General features: G+C 40.6%; 1 protein-coding gene across 24 annotated transcripts in view; it reads left to right on the forward strand.

The window, feature by feature from the left end:
- Window positions 1-16,196, forward strand: part of SCHIP1 (schwannomin interacting protein 1) — a 767,830-nt gene that overhangs the window by 740,795 nt on the left and 10,839 nt on the right. The gene's annotated exons all lie outside the window — the stretch shown is intronic.

Below are 16,196 nucleotides of genomic sequence, written 5' to 3' on the forward strand. Positions count from 1 at the left end.
TATTATACATACTCTTTATTTCCTCAAATTAGTTCTGATGAGTTGTATTTTTCTAGGAATGTGTCCATTTTCTTTGTTTTCAGAATTGTTGGCATGATATTTTCTCATTTCACTGAAAGTATTCATTTTAATTAAGTTGAAAATGTTTTCTTCTGATCTCTTGTTCATCATGACTTTTTCTGAGTTTATTTTTTGTTTGTTTTGCTTTCTGCCCACCAATAACTAAGTATAAGACACTAAAAGCTGTTTATAAACTGTAATTGGGACTAGTTGGCATACCTCATCTGCTTAGAGAGCCCTTCCCTGACCACCCTATTAAAAGCAAACACTCTAGTACTCATCACTTTGTCCTGTCTTATCCTGCTTATCTTCTTACCCTGATTTGTGTGTGTGTGTGTGTGTGTGTGTGTGTGTGTGTGTGTGTGTGTTCCTTATTACTAGCTAACATTGTAGTATACTTTAATCTGTTCTTTCTTTAGCTCTAAAATATAAGTTCTAAGAGTGAGGGGGTTTATCTCTGTTTTGTTCACCACTGTAACTATTGCCTAAAACGGTGTCTAATACATAATCCCTAAATATTTGTTGAACAAATGGCTAGTGAACTTCACTTTAGAATGCCTGAAGAAGGACACAGCTCTTTCATTGGGATACATGTAATTCAAAGTATCTAGGGGTCTTTTCTCTTGGGCTATGAATTGCGGCTGAGAGAAACCCTCCAACCTCATCTTAAGGCATTTTAAACCTGGCTGCCAATGTTTTAAGACTCTAGCAGGGAAAAGCTAGGAACCATAGCATGTAAAATTTTACTTAATTTCCTTGATTTCAGTAAAGCACCTCTTTGCCACATCAGCTCCACCTAAGCATGATCTAGTCTCAGTTTCTTAAGACAGTAAATTTCCAGATTCTGCCAGGTCAAAGGCGGTCAGGGCAGATGGCAGGGCAAGAGGGTCCTTTCAGGTGTTAAGTCAACCTTTCTTTGTGTTCAGTCCTACTTCACTCCCCAGCTTTCACATGTACCTGAGAATTTCCAGGATTCTGCCGTGGAAATACCTGTGCTTCTTCTACCCGCCTTCCCTGTGGGCACATAGTAGATTGAGGTAGTTGAGTCAAATACCCCCCACCCATCTGCGTATTCTCTTCCAAAATTTCATCAAAATCTCTTGCATGCTGTTTCCATTTCCTTTTTCTTTGCCCATGTAGATTTATGCCTTCTTCTTTTCTTTAAAATTACTTTAGTAGGGTTTCAGAAGTGAGAGTAGTTACTTGTGCTCAATATGCCATGGCTAACTGGAAGGTTTTCACGATTTTTAATAGCAGAAATATGTTGACTACAACCCTGTGTGGAAACCCAGTTTGACAGTCCTCCTTGGGTTGAGGGGGACTGAAGGAGAGGGACTGGGATACTCTGCCCAGAAAATGTGTCCCCCATCCTAGTTGCCCCTTTCCAACCCTCCCCTTTGGTACCTCTCCATCCTTCCTCTACAAAGCCCCTGAAGCCTACCTAAAACTCTTCTGGCAGAGCAGAATTTGAAAATCACTGAGTCATCTGCTCCCTGCAGAGACACGGCTATCTAAACACATATGTATTTCACAGTAGCTCATAACAAGCTACACTTGTTGACTCACCATAAGGAAGATTATTTATATCCTGTTCTTTCTGATACTTTCATCTCCTCATTCTGGGATAAGATCATCCTCTGAGAACATGATGACTGAGAGCACGATCTGATGGTTAATAATGAGACTAAATGTTTCTAAGAAATATCACTTTGTCCCTGTAAATTTAAAGTTTGCCAAGACTGACTATCATCCTTCTCATCAGTAATAATGTAGGAGAAAAGTCTTGAAAAGCCATTAGGTAACTCACAGAAAACCTATCATTTTTTATGCCTTCCTGCACGGATCACCTCTAGTATTATAAAATAGTACACAATTTCAACAGTGAAATAAGATTCTAAGTGGATCTTTTGAGGAGTAATAAGGTTAAACCAGGTAAATTTGACATGAATGTACTACTCTGAAGAACTCAACGCCCAATTTTAAATGAGGCTGAAGATTAAATTGACCAAGCACTGGATTCCTAAATGGTAAACTTACTTTTTAAGGCAGAGCCTACTGAGGTGAGTGGGATCTTTGACAAATGAGTGGAATTCTTTTTATGTCTTTTTAAAAGTTGTATATTTGCCTGTAAAAACTAACTTCATACACAGTATGTGAGAAATTTTCAAGTAACATGAGGGTCTAGGAAAACTGGAGTTTCAGCTGTTCCTGTGAGCATGAGTTCCTCTCAGTTGTCTATTGGGTTTTAGCCTCACTGGATTTTTCTAGATGTTACTATCTCTTAAAGCACTTCTTAAGAGTGACAAGCTATTAAATGAGAGCTACAATAATCCCATAAAGACATTTCATGCCTAATACTGCAGCAAAATAATATTTGATGTTGCTTTGTAACTCAACTAATTAAATTTGACTTACACTGAAATGTGACAAGGGAGTGTCATTTTTTTCTTTAAAATTTGCCAGTCCACACATTATCAGCCTTTTTCAAACTGAAACTGTATAACGTTTATCATTTTTTCTGTTTAAAAGTGTTTCTGTAAAAAGTTTTTTAAAGCTTAAAAAGAATTGAGAAAAATGAATTATCTGTTTTTGAAATAAGGTTTCTAAGAACCTTAGTCATATTAGGTTTAGTAACATTTTTGAAAAAGTGTTTTTTCAGTTATTACTAGTATAACACTTTCCTATAAAATTTTTTTTAATTGGACAAACTGCATTATATTTCAACTTATGAGCTTATATAGCTTAATGTATTAAAAGAGTAGAAACAGGCTTAGCTGCTGTGGGAATACAAGATAGAATAGTCATTATTAATAGATATCTAGGTAATCTTTTATTTCTCAAACATTACAACCTGACCTAATATTGTGGAGGAAACTTTCTCTGCCTTCTTTCTCCTTTTCTCCGAGTAATCGCAAAATAAATCTGATTCTCACCTCTCTTCTTGCCTTACCACAAGAGAGATCTTATTTACGTACATATAAATAGAAATACAGTAGAATACAGTCTTTTCTATAAAGTATGCAATGAGATGATGTAACCTAAAATAGGCTATTCCATTTTTCTCCAAACACTGAATAGTATGAAAAATAGAAATTCCCCAGAGAATTTTGAGCAGCCACTTTGAATGATTACTGTTTAGTTAACTCAACCATTCCAACATCCCCCAATCAAAACTCATTTTTTTCTTGGCCTTATAGGTTTATTGGTAAATGGCTGAGACAAGGCCAATAATGGACACCTGCCATCTCCTTTTGTGTTTGAGCTGGAGGGCAAGGAGTGGGGGGCACCTTAACCAGGGAGCTGTTATCAACTGGACCAATAACACTGAATCCAGAAAGACTTCAGAGAAATAGGATTCACAAGGACTGTAAAAGTGAGGAACTGGGAATCTATATATACAATCTGCCATAGACTCACAGGTTGAACCAGCATCATTTTGCCAAGAAGGTCAATCATCCTTTTGTCTCTAACAATAATAATTTTTGTATAATTTTCTGGAAGAAGTAAGCAGAATGGTTGTATCTGCCCAGTGTTAGTGAGGAAAGAGGTCATCTTGTTCCAACTCAGTGGAATTGCCCGTCTGTGGCATCTTTCTTGAAATAATAGGTGCATACTCTAGCAACCTACTTATAACATGCAACGTAGCTTTAAAATTTCACATTAATGTCATACATATGTACTAAAGGTTTGCTTTAAAAACCCTTCATATAAGTAGTTCCAAGATGTGTGTCATTGCAAATGGTAACTTATGACTTACTTTTTTGTAATACTATTTGAAAAACCCCTGGGTAATCTACAAAAAAAAAACTGTCATCTTTTATGCCCTACTCCAAGGATTATTTCCAGTATTCTAAAATATTATACAATTTCAAAAGTGAAGCAAGATTTGAAGGATCTCTTGAGGAGTAATAAGATTAAAATGGCAAAACAAATTTAATTATGTAAGCAATTCTTCTCCTTCACAAACCTGAAAGAAAAGCAAATTGGTATTTGTGAAATTTTCTTTGTCTAATAAATAGCCTCACTTTACAATAACGCCAATGACCCTGGTTTAATTAGGTGCAATTAGTTTTGTGCAAGCTGAATTTGACATCTTGCTAGAGGCATAACCAGCTGTACACTGTCTTAGGAATCTTTTTTTATCACCAATGAGAATTCAATTGCCTGAGCTACTGCAAAAGAAGGGAGGGGGGCGGGAAGAAAAAGACCACAGGGCTGCATTTTATATTTAAAAATGGCTCTAGTGGACAGCTGAATGTTTAATTAAAAGAACTTCCAGGAATTATTTTTCATTGATGCATCACCTTTGACAAACCATGATGACTTTATTACTGCAGTTTGCATTCTCTTTGGACAGTGGTCCCACACATGTATCTAGACACACAGAGCTCATGTGACAGGGCTTCATTGAGAGTGTGCAAAAGCATTCGCTACTGCTGCAATACAGTCTCAGTGACTGTAGGTGAGCCATGTCATCTAAGGTGTAACACCATCCTTTTACTCAATCCTGTGGTAACATTTTCTGTCCTGCTTGGATTGTTCTCATTCAGATTATTGCATGCATTAAAAACCCATGGAAGGCCAGGCACAGTGGCATGTGCCTGTAGTCGCAGCTACTCAGGAGGCTGAGATGGCAGGATCCCCTGAGCCCAGGAGCTTGAGGATAGCCCAGGCAACACAGCGAGACCCTGTCTCTTAGCAAAACAAAACAAACCATGGAAGAGATTTCTGATGAGAACAGAAACCATTAGTGCAATCAACAGATTACAAAGAGGAAAATAAGATCCAATGGCTATAATTTGTGAAATGTTTTCTAAGTGGACAGAAAATGTATGTATGGTGTTAGAAAATCAGTGTCATTGAAAACACTTTTTATAGAAAGCTCAGATCCTGCCGTATCTGTCCCTCATTCTTCCAGTCTCCCTGTTTGTCTCACCAGAGACAATCACTGTTCCAGGATTTGTATTTGTTCCTCCACCATCTATCATGAGATGATCTGCAAGCTCTGTTAATCACTGTGCTTTTTCACTCATCAGCGGGTTTCAGGTCTGTTCACTAGGCAGGCAGTGTAGCATGGTGGGTAGGAGCAGGGTATTGGCAGCCAGAGGGCCTGGCTTGGAATCTTGACTCTGCCGCTTATTAGCACTTAATAATGACTTCACTTGTGGCTCAGTTTCCTTGTCTGTAAAATGGGATAGTAACTGTGTCTACTTCATGGGGTTACTGTGAGGAAGACCAGTCAAGCACTCAGAAGGGTGCCTGGATGAGAGTCAGTGCTGCATGGATAGGTGCTACGACAGTATTTCATGATCCTTTTTATTTACTCTTAGACACTGTTGATTGCAAAACAAATAGTTACTTTATGTACCACTAAAAAAGAAAAACTACTGCCATTTTAACAGTGCCACATGCCTTCTTAACACTTTTAAGAGTTTTTATTTTAGTTATTGAAAGTCTCATTTTATACTTGTTGGGACATGTGCTTTTATCATATGTCTTTTGTGCACACAAAAGAAGAAGAAAGGGTGAAATACATGGGCAAAAGTAGTCCTAAAACTTTTCCACATTTACAGTCCAGCTCTCCACTTAACCACTTTACCTGAGGGCTGTCATGTCTCAGCTTTTGGGCCATCAGGAGATGGAGAACATCACCTTCCAAGCCATCGTCCCTCCATCTGCAGGGTTTGGTGCTGGAGCTTTGTTGTTCTTATCCGAAGGCGTGAGTGGACAACCAGTGCCCACCTCTTCCTCGGGGATTTTTACTGGTTTGTTGGCTGATAGTGTTAACTACTGCAATCATGACACCACCTACTTGAGGTACAGCAACTGAGATACATCTGAATTTTAGGCAGGATGCAGTGGCTCATGCCTGTAATTCTGAGCACTTTGGGAGGCCAAGGCAGGTGGCTTACCTGAGGTCAAGAGTTCGAGATTAGCCTGGCGTAGCCAACATGATGAAACTCCCAGTTTCTATAAAAATACAAAAATTGGGCCAGGCGCAGTGGCTCACGCCTGTAATCCCAGCACTTTGGGAGGTCGAGGCGGGTGGATCACGAGGTCAAGAGATCGAGACCATCCTGGTCAACATGGTGAAACCCTGTCTCTACTAAAAATACAAAAAATGAGCTGGGCATGGTGGCGCATGCCTGTAATCCCAGCTACTCAGGAGGCTGAGGCAGGAGAATTGCCCGAACCAGGAGGCAGAGCTTGCAGTGAGACGCGATCGCGCCATTGCACTCCAGCCTGGGTAACAAGAGCGAAACTCCATCTCAAAAAAAAAAAAAAAAAAAAATACAAAAATTAGCCAGGCATGGTGGTGGGCACCTGTAATCCCAGCTACTTGGGAAGCTGAGGCAGGAAAATCACTTAAACCCTGGAAGCAGAGGTTGCAGTGAGCTGAGATCATGCCATTGTACTCCAGCCTGGGTGACAAGAGTGAAACTCAATTTCAAAAAACAAATAAATAAACAAAGACAACAAAATGTAAATAATCGTGCTTCATAGAATGAAAAATACAAAAATTAGCCAGGCATGGTGATGGGCACCTATAATCCCAGCAACTCAGGAGGTTGAGGCAGGAGAATTGCCTGAACCCTGGAAGCCGAGGTTGCAGTGAACCGAAATCATTCCATTGCACTCCAGCCCGGGTGAAAAGAACGAAACTCCATCTCAAAAAATATAAATAAATAAATAAATAAATAACTATGGCAAAATGTAAATAACCATGCTTCATAGAATCAGTGCAATGCTATGATCCACTGCATTCTTTTTCACAACTGCTTAGAATTCAGACAGTCACAAACTAAATCACGAAAGCCAATGTTTTTGAGATGAAGCTTACCATGGAACCAAGCCTAAATAGTGACCCTAAAGTGTTTTTAAACATGAACATAAAAGCTGTAAAAGCCATGCTCCATTGGTCAAAAGAGTAAAATAATTTGCAGTTAAGATTTCTGCCTACTTTGGCATATGCCTCAGAAACACACACAGGCACTGACTGTCCGCTGCCATGTTTTTACGCCGTCTGCATGAACATTTTCAAAAGCCTGGAAGGGGAAAAGTATTTTCTCTAACCTTCATTGCCTCAATAGCCGAAACTCGTCAGCAGGTGGGGCAGATAGAAGTTTAAACTCTGTCTGGGCTGAGCAGAATAAATAGGCAGCCTGGCTTTAAAAATACAGTTAAATTTAGATCAATTACGTTAGAGTCTATAATTTAGTGCAGATCCAAGGGGAGAATGAGCTCGGGACTGGTTTGAGGAGGGATGTCAACAGTTGAATCAGAGTCCATCCACAGAAATGTTCACTTATAAAACATGTTTCTTGCTGCCCACAGATCTCCCACCACCCCCAGCAACCTGCCAAAAACAGAAGCCCAGCCTGACTCATGTGTGAGTCAGTCCCTGCATAGACACGGCTGAGTCAGACACACAGCCATCCTCTTCCAGCTGTCAAACACTGATCTACTCACATTTTCTCCAGCATACAAATGCGAATCATAAACTCAGTCATGTTCTTTCCTTTTCTTTTTTAAATTCCTGCCAAGGCTGGGCACAGTGGCTCATGCCTGTAATCCCAGCACTTTGGGAGGCAGGTGGATCACCTGAGGTCAGGAATTCAGGATCAGCCTGGCCACCATGGTGAAACTCCTTCTCTAATAAAAATACAAAAAGTAGCTGGCGTGGTGGTGGGCACCTGTAGTCTGACCTACTTGGGAGGCTGAGGCAGGAGAATCACTTGAACCCGGGAGGCAGAGGTTGCAGTGAGCCGAGATTGCACACTGTACTCCAGCCTGGGCAACAGAGTGAGACTCTTTCTCAAAAAAATGAAAATAAATTCCTGCCAAATGCCCATATGTAGCACCTCAGAGGTGCTCAAAAGAGGAAAATCCAAAGCCAACTGAATCTCTCTCACCAAAAAAAAAAAAAAAAGTACATTTCCTGACATTTTTTTCTATGCATGTATCTCCATATTTTTGTTTATAAAATTGGAATCGTAGCATAGGTACTATTTTTAGCCTACTTTCTTTCACTTAACAGTACATTGGAAACTTTCATCCAATCTAACAATATTGGATGAATCTTATTCATAAGATTCATCCAATCTAATAATATTACACTAATCTTATTCATAAGATCAGTATTTCTACTAGCTGCAGAATAACCCATCATATATTTCACCATAATATATTTTATCAGTCTTTCAATGTGAGGCATTTAAGTTGTTGCCAGCTTTTTGTTTTTGTTTGGTTTTGTTTTGCTTTCTTTTTTTTCAATCTTTCTTCTCTTTTTTTTTTTGCTACCATTAATGAATTTATTTCATTCTTTTTAAAGTGCCCTGGCATCTCAAGACAGACTTTCCTAAAGTACCACCAGTGTTGTGCTAGCGTGTAATGTAACCTCCCTGAGCCTTTGTTTTCTCATATGTGAAACAGGATTAACAGTGCCGACTTCGTGTGTGCCTGAGAGTTAGAGGTAAAATAGTAAAATGCCTGGCACACAGTAGATGCTCAAAAACAGCAACTTTTTATTTCAGAATACAGATTACTTGGAAATTACTTGGCCTTATTTACGATGGAAGTGGATAAAACCTGGTGCCTACAGGAGATGGTTGTTTTATGTCTAGTATCAGAAGAGGCCTCGTTCTGGTCTTTCATTCGTGCTAGAGAACATTTCTGTTGAAAATGCATTTTCCCAACATTAAGATCCTATAATTCCAAATTCAATTACATGAAAGTGGTCGTTAGTGAAGGAAATGGACACTGATGTAGAATTAGAACCAACAGCTGTCTGAGGAATGCAAGTATTTATAGCTCTCTGGAGAGTTGGATTAGGATACAGGGGGATGCTTCTCCAAAGAAAAGCTGGTGAGTGGTAGTTTCCCTTTTCTATTATTTGCCTGAGTCAATGAGGAGATTCTGTGGCCGTGTGGTACTACAGAATGGCTAGTGTTCTTACCAGCCATCATGTGAACGGGTATAGATGGAAGGGTTCAGAACTAGTCTTAGAAGAGCAAGCAGAAAAATGAGAGTATGCATAAGATTAGGAGGAGAAAACCCAGAGAGGGCCATTCACACTCCAGCTACCTTCGGAGCTGCCTTCATCAGCTTCTGCTAAGGAAGTCAAACACGTGAGTCCTGTAAGGTGTGGAGTCAGGACAGGGTATAAAGAAACATCGTGTATTCCCCAATCCTCTCTTTGGCATATGGTTAGAAACTACCCTTAGCTTCTCTGGGCACATAAGTACTGGATGGTCAGCTTTTCTCTCTCTCCTGCATTTATTCCCCCAAACCTCAGTTCGCCAAGACCTCTTTCCTTCTGCAGTTCTCTGTTCTTTCATTCTTCTGGTTAACACTTTATTAGTGTCTGGGTAGCAAAAGCATTTTTCCATAAATAAGACAGGGAGATTCTACTCAGTGTTTCTTGAGGTCCCTTCCAATGCTCTGTGTATTCCACATTTCTATTTATACATTGTGATTTAATGATCCAAGCATTTGTTAGAAGACAAATTTTTTATTTGCATCCACTTAACATATGGGCCATGAACCATAAAATGCCTTCAGGAGCTAAAAAGAAACATAGTGAAGTAGTGCAGATAAAAAGCAATAGAGAATACTGGAGACTACAGCAAACTAGAAAGTGTGTGCTCTGGCTGAAGGGGACAGCAGTTACTCAGCACCAGCCTATTGGTGCCGTGAAATTTACAGAACTATTATTGCCTGATCATCAAATGAATGCATGAATGAGTGAATGCATGCATGCATGTTTTTTCTCTCCCTTATGTTGTTATAAAAATCATTTATAGTCCTTGTGTGTGTGATGATTTATGTTGGACCAGCAATATTTGCTAAAATATAGCATGTATTTTCATAACAAACATTGGGAAGCAGAAACTTGGCCTTTCCTTTCTTTTTTTGTGTTTTTAAGTAGTAATAGGCATTGCTGTAACTCATGGTAAATATCAACATGGAGCAGTCAGTAGGGAAAAGAAGGGAAAGGGGCAGAATTTGCAGGATGGGAAAAGTGTTTTACAATTTGCAAGGAGTGGCAATACTTCATTTTAACCTAACTGAACAGATTTTATAGAGACACCATCACACATGCAGTAATCTAAAGCTTACCCAAACCTCGATTATTCTCACATTCTTTCTTCTTGACAGATTCTCAGAAAAATGAAATGTGTTTATAGCTTCCCTTGAGTAGTTACAATTCATATTTTATGTTTCATCACTTTTGAAATTCTCATGAAACAGAAAAAGATATGGTATAAAAATACGGGTGATTCTTCATTACATATAAAATCTTTGAATAATGCATCAAAGATCCTTTAAAATAAATGGAAATAATATATTTTAATGACCCAGCCACAAGCTAGTTGAGGATATTGAGTAATGAATGGCATAGCAGGACCAATGGCTCTCAAGCCACACTGGTTGTAGGCAGATAATGAGCAATGCATGTTTGAAATCCCTGGCATATGGGAAATTCCCTTTCACTCTGTTTCCTAACGAAAGCCATACAATTGCCTTGAAATTATAAGCACGTATAGGAGGCATATGCCCTTTAAAATTATATTGCCAGATACAGAAAGGATCTAATAAATCCAAACCTGAGGTTACGTGTAGTATGAGGGAAAGGCCACTGGATTCTAAAATCAGAAGTCCAGCCTGTAGCCTCTTGCTTTGTGACCCTGTGCCAGTAACCTATTGCCACAATGATGATGCGTAATTTAAAAAAAAAAAAAAAAGCCACCCACATCAGTAGCATGCAATGATCAACTTTTATTTCTACTTAGGATCCTATAGGTCAGCTGGGTGGTTCTGATCAGACCTAGGCTTGGACAAGCTTACTCATGCATCTGGGGTCAGCTACAGGTTGGTGGGGTGTCTTTACTGCTCTTGGCGGGCTCTCACATGTGTCTAGGGCTTCCATTGAGACAACTGGTGGTTGAACTCTTTGCTACGAAGTCACACCGCCAGCAGGCTAGCCTGGACCTGTTCTGAGGGTAGTGGCAGGACTCCCTGAGGGGGAGACTAGAACACCCTCACTTCCTCTGCATTCTACTGGCAAGGACAAGTTTTAAGGCGTCCTAGGGCTAGGGAAACAGACTCCACTTCTCAATGGGAGAAGCTACAGAGTCATATTACAGAGGAGATGGGTATAAGAAAAGGAAGAATTGAGACCATTTTTATAAAGAGGCTGTTGCAGGTCTGGGGCAAGTGATTTGACTTCTCTGTTGTAACTATATCTTGCCTGTAATACACAGGTGATTATACAGCTCGTGGAGAGAAAGTAAGTGAACATACTTTAAAATTCAGTGCATCATCAGTTCAAGTGAAGTATACTAAGGTGTTGTGGGCAGGGGGATAAAGATCTTACCAATGAATCTTAAGCATTTATATGTAGATACTAGTGGTCTTAAGCAGGTGCTGGGAGATTCCCATTCCTAAAATCAGAGAAAAGCAGTAGTTCCAGGCTTCAGAGCTGGCCTCGGACCAGCCCAATCCCAGTCATTCCAACCCAAAGCCAAGAACAAAGGCCAATGCACAGTGGCCACTGCTCCTCTAGAAGTCACCAGCAAACTTTAGGGCCATGCCATTGTTTCTCTCAGGGAATAAACTGCTCTTGTCCCTGTGTTTTGAAAGAAATGTTACCTTTATACAAAATCATATTACCACTTGGCTGAGTTTTTGAGAGGTTCTCTTTGCAGTTAAAAACTTTTCATCTCAGCCGGGTGCAGTGACTCACACCTGTAATCCCAGCACTTTGGAAGGCTAAGGCAGCCAGATCATGTGAGGTCAGGAGTTGAAGACCAGCCTGACCAAGATGGTGAAACCCCGTCTCTACTAAAAATACAAAAATTAGCCGGGCATGGTGGCAGGAACCTGTAATCCCAACTACTAGGGAGGCTGAGGCAGGAGACTTGCTTGAACCTGGGAGGCAGAGGTTGCAGTGAGCCAAGATCGTTCCACTGCACTCCAGCCTGGCAACAGCAAGACTCTGTATCAAAAAAAAAAAAAAAAAAAAAAAAAAACTTTTTATCTCTGCCATCCTCTCAATTTCTGTGCATAGTTTAATAGTGTCCTGGTAACAGTCGTTGGAAGCCAGCACACACGTTTTCTAAACAACAGCCCTCCTCACTGTAAATGCCAAGCTGACGTGGTTGCTATGCAGCCTCCCGACCAAGTGCCCTCCTGCTCCTGGCCAGTAGGCACTGTCACACAGAGACCACTCCTGCTCACATTGAGATGTCCAAAAGACATGCTTAGTCTTTATCTCTTCGTGTTTCTGGGCATTCTCCATCGAGGACACGCTCTTTCCAGACCCCTGGTGCCCACTGTCAGTAGCTCCAGGCAGTAGTGTTGTTTTTAATTGCCCTGTGGTGTGTAAGGGAGAAGAGGCTTCTAGGATAACCAGGACAGACCTTTCAGAAATAAAATCAACAGGCAAGGCTGACTTCCAGCAGCCTTTGCACAGTGCTCTGCTAAATGCCACTAGAAACATCAAGTAACCTTGATTTGGATACCTTGAAATTATATCTGCAATTAGCAAGATGAGGATCATGTTTTGTTTTCACCTCAGACTGTGCTTGAGAGATCTAGGTAAATTAGGCCCCCTGCAGCCTGAATATTGGAAGACTGGCTTTGAGGGCTGCCAGATACACTGCCGTGTGAGGGAGAGAGTTCCCAAGAATTTCAGTTTTTCAAATGTGAGCCTCAAAAACAGCCATGTCTCCCAGGGTGGGCAGGGTCCTGGAAAAGGGGTGATTTGTTCTTTCATCCTGGGCACAGAGGTCATCAGCAGCCCCAGGTGGCCTCATGCATCCATTCAGATTGCTTGGGAACTGTGCTTGAGTTTCACCGAGAGCGGACTTCATCCTAAAATCCTCTTAAAGGCTAAAGGCAAACAAATCCTTCTTGAAACCTGAGCCTGTTTTAAGATGTCTTTACTAAAATCCCGTCTGAACCATTAGCTGTTATGTCATATAATTTCCTTTTCCTGAGAGTAACATTCTTGGTGATTACCACTATAAGTAATTATGTCTCACCCTGTAAGAAGCTCTCTTCAGTTTCCCATGGGGATAATGTGGTACTAAGGCGATTTTCTGAATTTCTACCTGAGGCCTTTTTTTTTTTTTTTTTTTTTTTTTTTTTAACACAGACTACTAAATCTCCCCAACCTTTTTCTTTCTTTCTTTTTTTTTTTTTTTTTTTTTTTTACCTTTCCTGAGTTAGACTCTCTGGTATGTTTGATATAAGTCTGGGTTAACCCTTCAAAAAGAAGTCAGCTTGGCAGCAGGACAACAAAATTTATGATCAAACTTTCTTCTGAGTGAAAATGTATATCTCTGGACACTGTGAACTTTATTTTTCTTTGTATTTTGTATTGGGGGTTATTTTATATTTTTTAAATCTGTGTATCCAGTAGCCAGACATTTCTTCTCAAGACTTAATTCAGTAAATAGAAAATGCGACATAATCCTAGATTCAAATTAGGGTTTGTCTTTAAAATATGTCTGTTTTTATTTGCAGTTTTTTCCCATCATCTTTCAACCCATGGATCTTGAGTTTTGTTATTATTATTAATTTTTCTTTTTTTTTTTTTGAGACAGAGTCTCACTCCATCACCAGGCTGGAATGTAGTGGCATGATCTTGACTCACTGCAACCTTTGCCTCCCAGGTTCAAGCAATTCTTCTGCCTCAGTCTTCCAAGTAGCTGGGACCACAGGGGCACACCACCATGCCCAGCTAATTTTGTTGTTGTTGTTTTTTTGTTTTTGTTTTTGTTTTTTTTTTGTTTTTTTTTTTTTTTTTTTAGTAGAGACAGGGTTTCACTATGTTGGTCAGGATGGTCTCAATCTCTTGACCTCATGATCCGCCTGTCTTGGCCTCCCAAAGTGCTGGGATTACAGGCGTGAGCTACCATGCCTGGTCGAGTTTTATTATTAAAAGGGGTTTGATTTCATTTTTTTAGACCGACAGACATTAAAATTTCTAAACCTGTATGGAATCAAAGGGTAACCTGAACATATTAGATTCCTGCAGGAAAAAAAAATGTGTGTATATGTGTGTGCGTGTGTATGTGTGTGTGTATAAGTATGTATATCCAATGGATAAAAGTTAAAAGGAGGCAAATCCCAGCTCAGTAGAAGAACAAGCTGCCTAACAGACAATGTGCTGTCTCAGAGAGTTGATTCCACGTGAGGAATTATTGTGATAGGACAAGCGGTATTAGAGTAAGTGACTTTAGAGAGTCTCTTCACCTCTCAGATTCTGTGTTCCTTTTGTTTAGGTCTTTAATAAATGGAGAATGGAGAGCAACTAACATGTACAGGTCACTTGCCCTGCGCTAAGCTCTGCACGAACTCTTTTAATCCTTTCTGCACAACGTTGGGTTGGCTGCTATTCAACCTATTTTACAGATGTGGAAACTGAGGGTCGTAGGGCTTTCGTAATGTGCTTGGAGAAAGAAGTAAGGATTCAGAACCTAAGTTCAGCTGACTCCAAGCACCTTCAGATGATCAGAGTGGGGTATGTTGCTTTCTAACCCCTAGCTCTGGGCTTGGCTCCCCTCGCCTGTGCCATGAGGGTAGGGAGCAAATAGAGCTGGGCAGACTGAGGGAACGGCTGCATGTTCTTACAGGGGATGTAAGCTGGACTTTCAGTAATTATGGAATTTAACAATAGGTGGCAGTGCATACCCGTAACAATTATGGTGTCCGTGTTAAATCAGATTTTCTCTTTCTGGATTCTGTGTTGTTTTCAATAAAAGAAGCACTTTAAATGGGTGATCTGAGCAATTTCTACAAAGCATTCCTATCATTGGAGTTGAAAAGTCAAATCTCAGGTCTAAGTTGTTCCTGGTATTTGTCCCTATGGCAGTAATAATGCCAGAGAAATTCAGCGTCCTCTGCCCTAAACCTGGCTTAGATCAGCTTCCTTGGGATCTCTTCTTGAGTAGGAACCTCCTTTGCCTTTTCTTTCCCTAAGCTTACACAGAGACTGGGGCTACGAGGAATGCTAGAAAAACTACTTCTTTAAAAACGCTTTATCACCAAACGGTATTGAAATGTGTTCAACTTCTTCAAAAGAAGGCTAGGATAAAATGTCGGCTGTGCAGTCTGTCCTGCATGTGGCAGCTACGTGGCCGGGTCACCTTTTGTGACTGTGCTTCCACTTCCAACAACCTCTGCCCTGGAGTTTCAGGATTCACCACATATACAGTGGCTTCCTGGGGGTCTCTTTCCCTGACGTTCTGTGTGCAGGAGGCAGTCTGCAGAACCTTGCTGTCTACTAAGGCTGCGCCTTTCTGCCTGGGTTTGGGGCGTCCTTACTCTTTTTTTCAGATGGAGTCTCGCTCTGTTGCCAGGCTGGAGTGCAGTGGCACGATCTCACTCACTGCAACCTCCACTTCCCAGGTTCAAGCGATTCTCCTGCCTCAGCCTCCCGAGTAGATGGGAGTACAGGTGCACGCCACCATGCCCAGATAATTTTTGTATTTTTAGTAGAGACCGTGTTTCACCATATTGACAAGGATGGTCTCGATCTCTTGACCTTGTGATCCACTTGCCTTGGCCTCCCAAAGTGCTAGGACTGCAGGCGTGAGCCACCGTGCCCACCCTACATTTTTTGTTTTAGTGTGAAGCTGTGGTGTTTTTCTTTCTTAATGATATAAATGAGCTCCCTTGGTTGGCTTTTGGCATCTGCCTTAAAGATTTCCCTCTGATGACCCTATTCTGTCTATTTGAGAGAAAAGGAGTCTTTCTTCAGAGAGCTGTGGCCTTGGGATGCTGGCTCCAATGAGAGTGTCTTTGATTGTCCCGCTGGGACGGGACTCTAGATGACACCAGGCAGTCTCGTTTGCCCGAGGACCCCATTCATCTTGATTGACAGGACTTTAAACTCAAAGACTGAACACATTTTTATTGCACACCAACTATGTGTTTGCTGCTGTGCTGGGTGCTCTAACATGTGGCCTTAAATTATTTTTCACTTAACATGAAACTGGTGAGAAAAAAAAACTCACAGAACATTGGAAAATCCTCTACTAAAAGTTATCATTTATGTGTGGAGAGTAATACTGGTTGCTCATTTCTCCATGTGAAGAACGCATAAGGCTACTTTCTGTTAGCAAAAT

The sequence above is a fragment of the Saimiri boliviensis genome, chromosome 9 (genome assembly GCF_048565385.1).
Source record: "Saimiri boliviensis isolate mSaiBol1 chromosome 9, mSaiBol1.pri, whole genome shotgun sequence".
In the NCBI taxonomy this organism is placed as follows: domain Eukaryota; kingdom Metazoa; phylum Chordata; class Mammalia; order Primates; family Cebidae; genus Saimiri; species Saimiri boliviensis.